We start from the raw sequence: 14,341 nt of genomic DNA on the forward strand, positions 1-14,341 counted from the left end.
AGCCTTATTTCTGTGGAATCTGAGAACAGATATTTCGGATCCCTTTGAAGACTATAGGGCCAAAGGAAATATCCTCTGATAACAAAGAGAAAGAAGCTTTCTGAGAAACTTCTTTGTGTTCTGTGATATCATCTCACAGAGTTACAGCTTTCCCCTCAAGAAGCCTTTCGCTAAGACAGTTCTTGTGGAATTGGCAAAGTGATATTTGGAAGCCCATAGAGGGCTATGGTGAAAAAGGAAATATCCTCAGATGAAATCTGGAAAGAAGCTTTCTGAGAAACTGCTCTGTGACGTGTGACTTCCACTCACAGAGTTACATCTGTATTTCGTGGATCTCCTTGCTAGCCTTATTTCTGTGGAATCTGAGAACAGATATTTTGGATCCCTTTGAAGACTATAGGGCCAAAGGAAATATCCTCCGATAACAAAGAGAAAGAAGCTTTCTGAGAAACTTCTTTGTGTTCTGTGAAATCATCTCACAGAGTTACAGCTTTCCCCTCAAGAAGCCTTTCGCTAAGACAGATCTTGTGGAATTGGAAAAGTGATATTTTTAAGCCCATAGAGGGCTATGGTGAAAAAGGAAATATCCTCAGATGAAATCTTGAAAGAAGCTTTCTGAGAAACTGCTTAGTGTTCTGTTCATTCATCTCACAGAGTTACATCTGTATTTCGTGGATCTCTTTGCTGGCCTTATTTCTGTGGAATCTGAGAACAGATATTTCGGATCCCTTTGAAGACTATAGGGCCAAAGGAAATATCCTCCGATAACAAAGAGAAAGAAACTTTCTGAGAAACTTCTTTGTGTTCTGTGAAATCATCTCACAGAGTTACAGCTTTCCCCTCAAGAAGCCTTTCGCTAAGACAGTTCTTGTGGAATTGGCAAAGTGATATTTGGAAGCCCATAGAGGGCTACGGTGAAAAAGGAAATATCCTCAGATGAAATCTGGAAAGAATCTTTCTGAGAAACTGCTTAGTGTTCTGTTCATTCATCTCACAGAGTTACATCTGTATTTCGTGGATCTCTTTGCTAGCCTTATTTCTGTGTAATCTGAGAACAGATATTTCGGATCCCTTTGAAGACTATATGGCCAAAGGAAATATCCTCCGATAACAAAGAGAAAGAAGCTTTCTGAGAAACTTCTTTGTGTTCTCTGAAATCATCTCACAGAGTTACAGCTTTCCCCTCAAGAAGCCTTTCGCTAAGACAGTTCTTGTGGAATTGGCAAAGTGATATTTGGAAGCCCATAGAGGGCTATGGTGAAAAAGGAAATATCCTCAGATGAAATCTGGAAAGAAGCTTTCTGAGAAACTACTTAGTGTTCTGTTCATTCATCTCACAGAGTTACATCTGTATTTCGTGGATCTCTTTGCTAGCCTTATTTCTGTGGAATCTGAGAACAGATATTTCGGATCCCTTTGAAGACTATAGGGCCAAAGGAAATATCCTCTGATAACAAAGAGAAAGAAGCTTTCTGAGAAACTTCTTTGTGTTCTGTGAAATCATCTCACAGAGTTACAGCTTTCCCCTCAAGAAGCCTTTCGCTAAGACAGTTCTTGTGGAATTGGCAAAGTGATATTTGGAAGCCCATAGAGGGCTATGGTGAAAAAGGAAATATCCTCAGATGAAATCTGGAAAGAAGCTTTCTGAGAAACTGCACTGTGATGTGTGACTTCCACTCACAGAGTTACATCTGTATTTCGTGGATCTCTTTGCTAGCCTTATTTCTGTGGAATCTGAGAACAGATATTTCGGATCCCTTTGAAGACTATAAGGCCAAAGGAAATATCCTCTGATAACAAAGAGAAAGAAGCTTTCTGAGAAACTTCTTTGTGTTCTGTGAAATCATCTCACAGAGTTACAGCTTTCCCCTTAAGAAGCCTTTCGCTAGGTCAGTTCTTGTGGAATTGGCAAAGTGATATTTGGAAGCCCATAGAGGGCTTTGGTGAAAAAGGAAATATCCTCAGATGAAATCTGGAAAGAAGCTTTCTGAGAAACTGCTCTGTGACGTGTGACTTCCACTCACAGAGTTACATCTGTATTTCGTGGATCTCCTTGCTAGCCTTATTTCTGTGGAATCTGAGAACAGATATTTCGGATCCCTTTGAAGACTATAGGGCCAAAGGAAATATCCTCTGATAACAAAGAGAAAGAAGCTTTCTGAGAAACTTCTTTGTGTTCTGTGAAATCATCTCACAGAGTTACAGCTTTCCCCTCAAGAAGCCTTTCGCTAAGACAGTTCTTGTGGAATTGGCAAAGGGATATTTGGAAGCCCATAGAGGGCTAAGGTGAAAAAGGAAATATCCTCAGATGAAATCTGGAAAGAAGCTTTCTGAGAAACTGCTTAGTGTTCTGTTCATTCATCTCACAGAGTTACATCTGTATTTCGTGGATCTCTTTGCTAGCCTTATTTCTGTGGAATCTGAGAACAGATATTTCGGATCCCTTTGAAGACTATAGGGCCAAAGGAAATATCCTGCCATAACAAAGACAAAGAAGCTTTCTGAGAAACTTCTTTGTGTTCTGTGAAATCATCTCACAGAGTTACAGCTTTCCCTTCAAGAAGCCTTTCGCTAAGACAGTTCTTGTGGAATTGGCAAAGTGATATTTGGAAGCCCATAGAGGGCTATGGTGAAAAAGGAAATATCCTCAGATGAAATCTGGAAAGAAGCTTTCTGAGAAACTGCTTAGTGTTCTGTTCATTCATCTCACAGAGTTACATCTGTGTTTCGTGGATCTCTTTGCTAGCCTTATTTCTGTGGAATCTGAGAACAGATATTTCGGATCCCTTTGAAGACTATATGGCCAAAGGAAATACCATCCGATAACAAAGAGAAAGAAGCTTTCTGAGAAACTTCTTTGTGTTCTGTGAAATCACCTCACAGAGTTACAGCTTTCCCCTCAAGAAGCCTTTCGCTAAGACAGTTCTTGTGCAATGGGCAAAGTGATATTTGGAACCCCTAGAGGGCTATGGTGAAAAAGGAAATATCCTCAGATGAAATCTGGAAAGAAGCTTTCTGAGAAACTGCTCTGTGATGTGTGACTTCCACTCACAGAGTTACATCTGTATTTCGTGGATCTCTTTGCTAGCCTTATTTCTGTGGAATCTGAGAACAGATATTTCGGATCCCTTTGAAGACTATAGGGCCAAAGGAAATATCCTCTGATAACAAAGAGAAAGAAGCTTTCTGAGAAACTTCTTTGTGTTCTGTGAAATCATCTCACAGAGTTACAGCTTTCCCCTCAAGAAGCCTTTCGCTAAGACAGTTCTTGTGGAATTGGCAAAGTGATATTTGGAAGCCCGTAGAGGGCCATGGTGAAAAAGCAAATATCCTCAGATGAAATCTGGAAAGAAGCCTTCTGAGAAACTGCTTAGTGTTCTGTTCATTCATCTCACAGAGTTACATCTGTGTTTCGTGGATCTCTTTGCTAGCCTTATTTCTGTGGAATCTGAGAACAGATATTTCGGATCCCTTTGAAGACTATAGGGCGAAAGGAAATATCCTCTGATAACAAAGAGAAAGAAGCTTTCTGAGAAACTTCTTTGTGTTCTGTGATATCATCTCGCAGAGTTACAGCTTTCCCCTCAAGAAGCCTTTCGCTAAGACAGTTCTTGTGGAATTGGCAAAGTGATATTTGGAAGCCCATAGAGGGCTATGGTGAAAAAGGAAATATCCTCAGATGAAATCTGGAAAGAAGCTTTCTGAGAAACTGCTTAGTGTTCTGTTCATTCATCTCACAGAGTTACATCTGTATTTCGTGAATCTCTTTGCTAGCCTTATTTCTGTGGAATCTGAGAACACATATTTGGGATTCCTTTTAAGACTATAGAGCCAAAGGAAATATCCTCCGATAACAAAGAGAAAGAAGCTTTCTGAGAAACTTCTTTGTGTTCTGTGAAATCATCACACAGAGTTACAGCTTTCCCCTCAAGAAGCCTTTCGCTAAGACAGTTCTTGTGGAATTGGCAAAGTAATACTTGGAAGCCCATAGAGGGCTATGGTGAAAAAGGAAATATCCTCAGATGAAATCTGGAAAGAAGCTTTCTGAGAAACTGCTCTGTGACGTGTGACTTCCACTCACAGAGTTACATCTGTATTTCGTGGATCTCCTTGCTAGCCTTATTTCTGTGGAATCTGAGAACAGATATTTTGGATCCCTTTGAAGACTATAGGGCCAAAGGAAATATCCTCCGATAACAAAGAGAAAGAAGCTTTCTGAGAAACTTCTTTGTGTTCTGTGAAATCATCTCACAGAGTTACAGCTTTCCCCTCAAGAAGCCTTTCGCTAAGACAGATCTTGTGGAATTGGAAAAGTGATATTTTTAAGCCCATAGAGGGCTATGGTGAAAAAGGAAATATCCTCAGATGAAATCTTGAAAGAAGCTTTCTGAGAAATTGCTTAGTGTTCTGTTCATTCATCTCACAGAGTTACATCTGTATTTCGTGGATCTCTTTGCTGGCCTTATTTCTGTGGAATCTGAGAACAGATATTTCGGATCCCTTTGAAGACTATAGGGCCAAAGGAAATATCCTCCGATAACAAAGAGAAAGAAACTTTCTGAGAAACTTCTTTGTGTTCTGTGAAATCATCTCACAGAGTTACAGCTTTCCCCTCAAGAAGCCTTTCGCTAAGACAGTTCTTGTGGAATTGGCAAAGTGATATTTGGAAGCCCATAGAGGGCTATGGTGAAAAAGGAAATATCCTCAGATGAAATCTGGAAAGAAGCTTTCTGAGAAACTGCTCTGTGATGGGTGATTTCCACTCAAAGAGTTACAACTGTATTTCGTGGATCTCTTTGCTAGCCTTATTTCTGTGGAATCTGAGAACAGATATTTCGGATCCCTTTGAAGACTATAGGGCCAAAGGAAATATCCTATGATAACAAAGAGAAAGAAGCTATCTGAGAAACTTCTTTGTGTTCTGTGAAATCATCTCACAGAGTTACAGCTTTCCCCTCAAGAAGCCTTTCGCTAAGACAGTTCTTGTGGAAATGGCAAAGTGATATTTGGAAGCCCATAGAGGGCTATGGTGAAAAAGGAAATATCCTCAGATGAAATCTGGAAAGAAGCTTTCTGAGAAACTGCTTCGTGTTCTGTTCATTCATCTCACAGAGTTACATCTGTGTTTCGTGGATCTCTTTGCTAGCCTTATTTCTGTGGAATCTGAGAACAGATATTTCGGATCCCTTTGAAGACAATAGGGCCAAAGGAATTATCCTCCGATAACAAAGAGAAAGAAGCTTTCTGAGAAACTTCTTTGTGTTCTGTGAAATCATCTCACAGAGTTACAGCTTTCCCCTCAAGAAGCCTTTCGCTAAGACAGTTCTTGTGGAATTGGAAAAGTGATATTTGGAAGCCCATAGAGGGCTACGGTGAAAAAGGAAATATCCTCAGATGAAATCTGGAAAGAAGCTTTCTGAAAAACTGCTTAGTGTTCTGTTCATTCATCTCACAGAGTTACATTTGTATTTCCTGGATCTCTTTGCTAGCCTTATTTCTGTGGAATCTGAGAACAGATATTTCGGATCCCTTTGTAGACTATAGGGCCAAAGGAAATATCCTCTGATAACAAAGAGAAAGAAGCTTTCTGAGAAACTTCTTTGTGTTCTGTGAAATCATCTCACAGAGTTACAGCTTTCCCCTCAAGAAGCCTTTCGCTAAGACAGTTCTTGTGGAATTGGAAAAGTGATATTTGGAAGCCCATAGAGGGCTATGGTGAAAAAGGAAATATCCTCAGATGAAACCTGGAAAGAAGCTTTCTGAGAAACTGCTTAGTGTTCTGTTCATTCATCTCACAGAGTTAAATCTGTATTTCGTGGATCTCTTTGCTAGCCTTATTTCTGTGGAATCTGAGAACAGATATTTCGGATCCCTTTGAAGACTATATGGCCAAAGGAAATATCATCCGATAACAAAGAGAAAGAAGCTTTCTGAGAAACTTCTTTGTGTTCTGTGAAATCATCTCACAGAGTTACAGCTTTCCCTTCAAGAAGCCTTTCGCTAAGACAGTTCTTGTGGAATTGGCAAAGTGATAGTTGGAAGCCCATAGAGGGCTACGGTGAAAAAGGAAATATCCTCAGATGAAATCTGGAAAGAAGCTTTCTGAGAAACTGCTCTGTGATGTGTGACTTCCACTCACAGAGTTACATCTGTTTTTCGTGGATCTCTTTGCTAGCCTTATTTCTGTGGAATCTGAGAACAGATATTTCGGATCCCTTTGAAGACTATAGGGCCAAAGGAAATATCCTCTGATAACAAAGAGAAAGAAGCTTTCTGAGAAACTTCTTTGTGTTCTGTAAATCATCTCACAGAGTTACAGCTTTCCCCTCAAGAAGCCTTTCGCTAAGACAGTTCTTGTGGAATTGGCAAAGTGATATTTGGAAGCCCATAGAGGGCTATGGTGAAAAAGGAAATATCCTCAGATGAAATCTGGAAAGAAGCTTTCTGAGAAACTGCTTAGTGTTCTGTTCATTCATCTCACAGAGTTACATCTGTGTTTCGTGGATCTCTTTGCTAGCCTTATTTCTGTGGAATCTGAGAACAGATATTTCGGATCCCTTTGAAGACTACAGGGCCAAAGGAAATATCCTCCGATAACAAAGAGAAAGAAGCTTTCTGAGAAACTTCTTTGTGTTCTGTGAAATCATCTCACAGAGTTACAGCTTTCCCCTCAAGAAGCCTTTCGCTAAGACAGTTCTTGTGGAATTGGCAAAGTGATATTTGGAAGCCCCTAGAGGGCTATGGTGAAAAAGGAAATATCCTCAGATGAAATCTGGAAAGAAGCTTTCTGAGAAACTGCTTAGTGTTCTGTTCATTCATCTCACAGAGTTACATCTGTATTTCGTGGATCTCTTTGCTAGCCTTATTTCTGTGGAATCTGAGAACAGATATTTCGGATCCCTTTGAAGACTATAGGGCCAAAGGAAATATCCTGCGATAACAAAGAGAAAAAGCTTTCTGAGAAACTTCTTTGTGTTCTGTGAAATCATCTCACAGAGTTACAGCTTTCCCCTCAAGAAGCCTTTCGCTAAGACAGTTCTTGTGGAATTGGCAAAGTGATATTTGGAAGCCCATAGAGGGCTAAGGTGAAAATGGAAATATCCTCAGATGAAATCTGGAAAGAAGCTTTCTGAGAAACTGCTTAGTGTTCTATTCATTCATCTCACAGAGTTACATCTGTGTTTCGTGCATCTATTTGCTAGCCTTATTTCTGTTGGATATGAGAACAGATATTTCGGATCCCTTTGAAGACTATAGGGCAAAAGGAAATATCCTCCGATAACAAAGAGAAAGAAGCTTTCTGAGAAACTTCTTTGTGTTCTGTGAAATCATCTCACAGAGTTACAGCTTTCCCCTCAAGAAGCCTTTCGCTAAGTCAGTTCTTGTGGAATTGGCCAAGTGATATTTGGAAGCCCATAGAGGGCTATGGTGAAAAAGGAAATATCCTCAGATGAAATCTGGAAAGAAGCTTTCTGAGAAACTGCTTAGTGTTCTGTTCATTCATCTCACAGAGTTACATCTGTGTTTCGTGGATCTCTTTGCTAGCCTTATTTCTGTGGAATCTGAGAACAGATACTTCGGATCCCTTGGAAGACTATATGGTCGAAGGAAATATCATCCGATAACAAAGAGAAAGAAGCTTTCTGAGAAACTTCTTTGTGTTCTGTGAAATCATCTCACAGAGTTACAGCTTTCCCCTCAGGAAGCCTTTCGCTAAGACAGTTCTTGTGGAATTGGCAAAGTGATATTTGGAAGCCCATAGAGGGCTATGGTGAAAAAGGAAATATCCTCAGATGAAATCTGGAAAGAAGCTTTCTGAGAAACTGCTCTGTGATGTGTGACTTCCACTCACAGAGTTACATCTGTATTTCGTGGATCTCTTTGCTAGCCTTATTTCTGTGGAATCTGAGAACAGATATTTCGGATCCCTTTGAAGACTATAGGGCGAAAGGAAATATCCTATGATAACAAAGAGAAAGAAGCTATCTGAGAAACTTCTTTGTGTTCTGTGAAATCATCTCACAGAGTTACAGCTTTCCCCTCAAGAAGCCTTTCGCTAAGACAGTTCTTGTGGAATTGGCAAAGTGATATTTGGAAGCCCATAGAGGGCTATGGTGAAAAAGGAAATATCCTCAGATGAAATCTGGAAAGAAGCTTTCTGAGAAACTGCTTAGTGTTCTGTTCATTCATCTCACAGAGTTACATCTGTGTTTCGTGGATCTCTTTGCTAGCCTTATTTCTGTGGAATCTGAGAACAGATATTTCGGATCCCTTTGAAGACTATATGGTCGAAGGAAATATCATCCGATAACAAAGAGAAAGAAGCTTTCTGAGAAACTTCTTTGTGTTCTGTGAAATCATCTCACAGAGTTACAGCTTTCATCTCAAGAAGCCTTTCGCTAAGACAGTTCTTGTGGAATTGGCAAAGTGATATTTGGAAGCCCATAGAGGGCTATGGTGAAAAAGGAAATATCCTCAGATGAAATCTGGAAAGAAGCTTTCTGAGAAACTGCTCTGTGATGTGTGACTTCCACTCACAGAGTTACATCTGTATTTCGTGGATCTCTTTGCTAGCCTTATTTCTGTGGAATCTGAGAACAGATATTTCGGATCCCTTTGAAGACTATAGGGCGAAAGGAAATATCCTATGATAACAAAGAGAAAGAAGCTATCTGAGAAACTTCTTTGTGTTCTGTGAAATCATCTCACAGAGTTACAGCTTTCCCCTCAAGAAGCCTTTCACTAAGACAGTTTTTGTGGAATTGGCAAAGTGATATTTGGAAGCCCGTAGAGGGCTATGGTGAAAAAGGAAATATCCTCAGATGAAATCTGGAAAGAAGCTTTCTGAGAAACTACTTCGTGTTCTGTTCATTCATCTCACAGAGTTACATCTGTGTTTCGTGGATCTCTTTGCTAGCCTTATTTCTGTGGAATCTGAGAACAGATATTTCGGATCCCTTTGAAGACTATAGGGCCAAAGGAATTATCCTCCGATACCAAAGAGAAAGAAGCTTTCTGAGAAACTTCTTTGTGTTCTGTGAAATCATCTCACAGAGTTACAGCTTTCCCCTCAAGAAGCCTTTCGCTAAGACAGTTCTTGTGGAATTGGCAAAGTGATATTTGGAAGCCCATAGAGGGCTATGGTGAAAAAGGAAATATCCTCAGATGAAATCTGGAAAGAAGCTTTCTGAGAAACTGCTTAGTGTTCTATTCATTCATCTCACAGAGTTACATCTGTGTTTCGTGGATCTCTTTGCTAGCCTTATTTCTGTGGAATCTGAGAACAGATATTTCGGATCCCTTTGAAGACTATAGGGCAAAAGGAAATATCCTCCGATAACAAAGAGAAAGAAGCTTTCTGAGAAACTTCTTTGTGTTCTGTGAAATCATCTCACAGAGTTACAGCTTTCCCCTCAAGAAGCCTTTCGCTAAGACAGTTCTTGTGGAATTGGCAAAGTGATATTTGGAAGCCCATAGAGGGCTACGGTGAAAAAGGAAATATCCTCAGATGAAATCTGGAAAGAAGCTTTCTGAGAAACTGCTCTGTGATGTGTGACTTCCACTCACAGAGTTACATCTGTATTTCGTGGATCTCTTTGCTAGCCTTATTTCTGTGGAATCTGAGAACAGATATTTCGGATCCCTTTGAAGACTATAGGGCGAAAGGAAATATCCTATGATAACAAAGAGAAAGAAGCTATCTGAGAAACTTCTTTGTGTTCTGTGAAATCATCTCACAGAGTTACAGCTTTCCCCTCAAGAAGCCTTTCGCTAAGACAGTTCTTGTGGAATTGGCAAAGTGATATTTGGAAGCCCATAGAGGGCTATGGTGAAAAAGGAAATATCCTCAGATGAAATCTGGAAAGAAGCTTTCTGAGAAACTGCTTAGTGTTCTATTCATTCATCTCACAGAGTTACATCTGTGTTTCGTGGATCTCTTTGCTAGCCTTATTTCTGTGGAATCTGAGAACAGATATTTCGGATCCCTTTGAAGACTACAGGGCCAAAGGAAATATCCTCCGATAACAAAGAGAAAGAAGCTTTCTGAGAAACTTCTTTGTGTTCTGTGAAATCATCTCACAGAGTTACAGCTTTCCCCTCAAGAAGCCTTTCGCTAAGACAGTTCTTGTGGAATTGGCAAAGTGATATTTGGAAGCCCATAGAGGGCTATGGTGAAAAAGGAAATATCCTCAGATGAAATCTGGAAAGAAGCTTTCTGAGAAACTGCTCTGTGATGTGTGACTTCCACTCACAGAGTTACATCTGTATTTCGTGGATCTCTTTGCTAGCCTTATTTCTGTGGAATCTGAGAACAGATATTTCGGATCCCTTTGAAGACTATAGGGCGAAAGGAAATATCCTATGATAACAAAGAGAAAGAAGCTATCTTAGAAACTTCTTTGTGTTCTGTGAAATCATCTCACAGAGTTACAGCTTTCCCCTCAAGAAGCCTTTCGCTAAGACAGTTCTTGTGGAATTGGCAAAGTGATATTTGGAAGCCCATAGACGGCTATGGTGAAAAAGGAAATATCCTCAGATGAAATCTGGAAAGAAGCTTTCTGAGAAACTGCTTAGTGTTCTGTTCATTCATCTCACAGAGTTACATCGGTATTTCGTGGATCTCTTTCCTAGCCTTATTTCTGTGGAATCTGAGAACAGATATTTCGGATCCCTTTGAAGACTATAGGGCCAAAGGAAATATCCTGCGATAACAAAGAGAAAGAAGCTTTCTGAGAAACTACTTCGTGTTCTGTTCATTCATCTCACAGAGTTACATCTGTGTTTCGTGGATCTCTTTGCTAGCCTTATTTCTGTGGAATCTGAGAACAGATATTTCGGATCCCTTTGAAGACTATAGGGCCAAAGGAATTATCCTCCGATACCAAAGAGAAAGAAGCTTTCTGAGAAACTTCTTTGTGTTCTGTGAAATCATCTCACAGAGTTACAGCTTTCCCCTCAAGAAGCCTTTCGCTAAGACAGTTCTTGTGGAATTGGCAAAGTGATATTTGGAAGCCCATAGAGGGCTATGGTGAAAAAGGAAATATCCTCAGATGAAATCTGGAAAGAAGCTTTCTGAGAAACTGCTTAGTGTTCTATTCATTCATCTCACAGAGTTACATCTGTGTTTCGTGGATCTCTTTGCTAGCCTTATTTCTGTGGAATCTGAGAACAGATATTTCGGATCCCTTTGAAGACTATAGGGCGAAAGGAAATATCCTCTGATAACAAAGAGAAAGAAGCTTTCTGAGAAACTTCTTTGTGTTCTGTGATATCATCTCACAGAGTTACAGCTTTCCCCTCAAGAAGCCTTTCGCTAAGACAGTTCTTGTGGAATTGGCAAAGTGATATTTGGAAGCCCATAGAGGGCTATGGTGAAAAAGGAAATATCCTCAGATGAAATCTGGAAAGAAGCTTTCTGAGAAACTGCTTAGTGTTCTGTTCATTCATCTCACAGAGTTACATCTGTATTTCGTGAATCTCTTTGCTAGCCTTATTTCTGTGGAATCTGAGAACACATATTTGGGATTCCTTTTAAGACTATAGAGCCAAAGGAAATATCCTCCGATAACAAAGAGAAAGAAGCTTTCTGAGAAACTTCTTTGTGTTCTGTGAAATCATCACACAGAGTTACAGCTTTCCCCTCAAGAAGCCTTTCGCTGAGACAGTTCTTGTGGAATTGGCAAAGTAATACTTGGAAGCCCATAGAGGGCTATGGTGAAAAAGGAAATATCCTCAGATGAAATCTGGAAAGAAGCTTTCTGAGAAACTGCTCTGTGACGTGTGACTTCCACTCACAGAGTTACATCTGTATTTCGTGGATCTCCTTGCTAGCCTTATTTCTGTGGAATCTGAGAACAGATATTTTGGATCCCTTTGAAGACTATAGGGCCAAAGGAAATATCCTCCGATAACAAAGAGAAAGAAGCTTTCTGAGAAACTTCTTTGTGTTCTGTGAAATCATCTCACAGAGTTACAGCTTTCCCCTCAAGAAGCCTTTCGCTAAGACAGATCTTGTGGAATTGGAAAAGTGATATTTTTAAGCCCATAGAGGGCTATGGTGAAATAGGAAATATCCTCAGATGAAATCTTGAAAGAAGCTTTCTGAGAAATTGCTTAGTGTTCTGTTCATTCATCTCACAGAGTTACATCTGTATTTCGTGGATCTCTTTGCTGGCCTTATTTCTGTGGAATCTGAGAACAGATATTTCGGATCCCTTTGAAGACTATAGGGCCAAAGGAAATATCCTCCGATAACAAAGAGAAAGAAACTTTCTGAGAAACTTCTTTGTGTTCTGTGAAATCATCTCACAGAGTTACAGCTTTCCCCTCAAGAAGCCTTTCGCTAAGACAGTTCTTGTGGAATTGGCAAAGTGATATTTGGAAGCCCATAGAGGGCTATGGTGAAAAAGGAAATATCCTCAGATGAAATCTGGAAAGAAGCTTTCTGAGAAACTGCTCTGTGATGTGTGATTTCCACTCAAAGAGTTACAACTGTATTTCGTGGATCTCTTTGCTAGCCTTATTTCTGTGGAATCTGAGAACAGATATTTCGGATCCCTTTGAAGACTATAGGGCCAAAGGAAATATCCTATGATAACAAAGAGAAAGAAGCTATCTGAGAAACTTCTTTGTGTTCTGTGAAATCATCTCACAGAGTTACAGCTTTCCCCTCAAGAAGCCTTTCGCTAAGACAGTTCTTGTGGAAATGGCAAAGTGATATTTGGAAGCCCATAGAGGGCTATGGTGAAAAAGGAAATATCCTCAGATGAAATCTGGAAAGAAGCTTTCTGAGAAACTGCTTCGTGTTCTGTTCATTCATCTCACAGAGTTACATCTGTGTTTCGTGGATCTCTTTGCTAGCCTTATTTCTGTGGAATCTGAGAACAGATATTTCGGATCCCTTTGAAGACTATAGGGCCAAAGGAATTATCCTCCGATAACAAAGAGAAAGAAGCTTTCTGAGAAACTTCTTTGTGTTCTGTGAAATCATCTCACAGAGTTACAGCTTTCCCCTCAAGAAGCCTTTCGCTAAGACAGTTCTTGTGGAATTGGAAAAGTGATATTTGGAAGCCCATAGAGGGCTACGGTGAAAAAGGAAATATCCTCAGATGAAATCTGGAAAAAAGCTTTCTGAAAAACTGCTTAGTGTTCTGTTCATTCATCTCACAGAGTTACATTTGTATTTCCTGGATCTCTTTGCTAGCCTTATTTCTGTGGAATCTGAGAACAGATATTTCGGATCCCTTTGAAGACTATAGGGCCAAAGGAAATATCCTCTGATAACAAAGAGAAAGAAGCTTTCTGAGAAACTTCTTTGTGTTCTGTGAAATCATCTCACAGAGTTACAGCTTTCCCCTCAAGAAGCCTTTCGCTAAGACAGTTCTTGTGGAATTGGAAAAGTGATATTTGGAAGCCCATAGAGGGCTATGGTGAAAAAGGAAATATCCTCAGATGAAACCTGGAAAGAAGCTTTCTGAGAAACTGCTTAGTGTTCTGTTCATTCATCTCACAGAGTTAAATCTGTATTTCGTGGATCTCTTTGCTAGCCTTATTTCTGTGGAATCTGAGAACAGATATTTCGGATCCCTTTGAAGACTATATGGCCAAAGGAAATATCATCCGATAACAAAGAGAAAGAAGCTTTCTGAGAAACTTCTTTGTGTTCTGTGAAATCATCTCACAGAGTTACAGCTTTCCCGTCAAGAAGCCTTTCGCTAAGACAGTTCTTGTGGAATTGGCAAAGTGATAGTTGGAAGCCCATAGAGGGCTACGGTGAAAAAGGAAATATCCTCAGATGAAATCTGGAAAGAAGCTTTCTGAGAAACTGCTCTGTGATGTGTGACTTCCACTCACAGAGTTACATCTGTTTTTCGTGGATCTCTTTGCTAGCCTTATTTCTGTGGAATCTGAGAACAGATATTTCGGATCCCTTTGAAGACTATAGGGCCAAAGGAAATATCCTCTGATAACAAAGAGAAAGAAGCTTTCTGAGAAACTTCTTTGTGTTCTGTAAATCATCTCACAGAGTTACAGCTTTCCCCTCAAGAAGCCTTTCGCTAAGACAGTTCTTGTGGAATTGGCAAAGTGATATTTGGAAGCCCATAGAGGGCTATGGTGAAAAAGGAAATATCCTCAGATGAAATCTGGAAAGAAGCTTTCTGAGAAACTGCTTAGTGTTCTGTTCATTCATCTCACAGAGTTACATCTGTGTTTCGTGGATCTCTTTGCTAGCCTTATTTCTGTGGAATCTGAGAACAGATATTTCGGATCCCTTTGAAGACTACAGGGCCAAAGGAAATATCCTCCGATAACAAAGAGAAAGAAGCTTTCTGAGAAACTT

The sequence above is a fragment of the Macaca fascicularis genome, chromosome 8, assembly GCF_037993035.2.
Source record: "Macaca fascicularis isolate 582-1 chromosome 8, T2T-MFA8v1.1".
Taxonomy (NCBI): domain Eukaryota; kingdom Metazoa; phylum Chordata; class Mammalia; order Primates; family Cercopithecidae; genus Macaca; species Macaca fascicularis.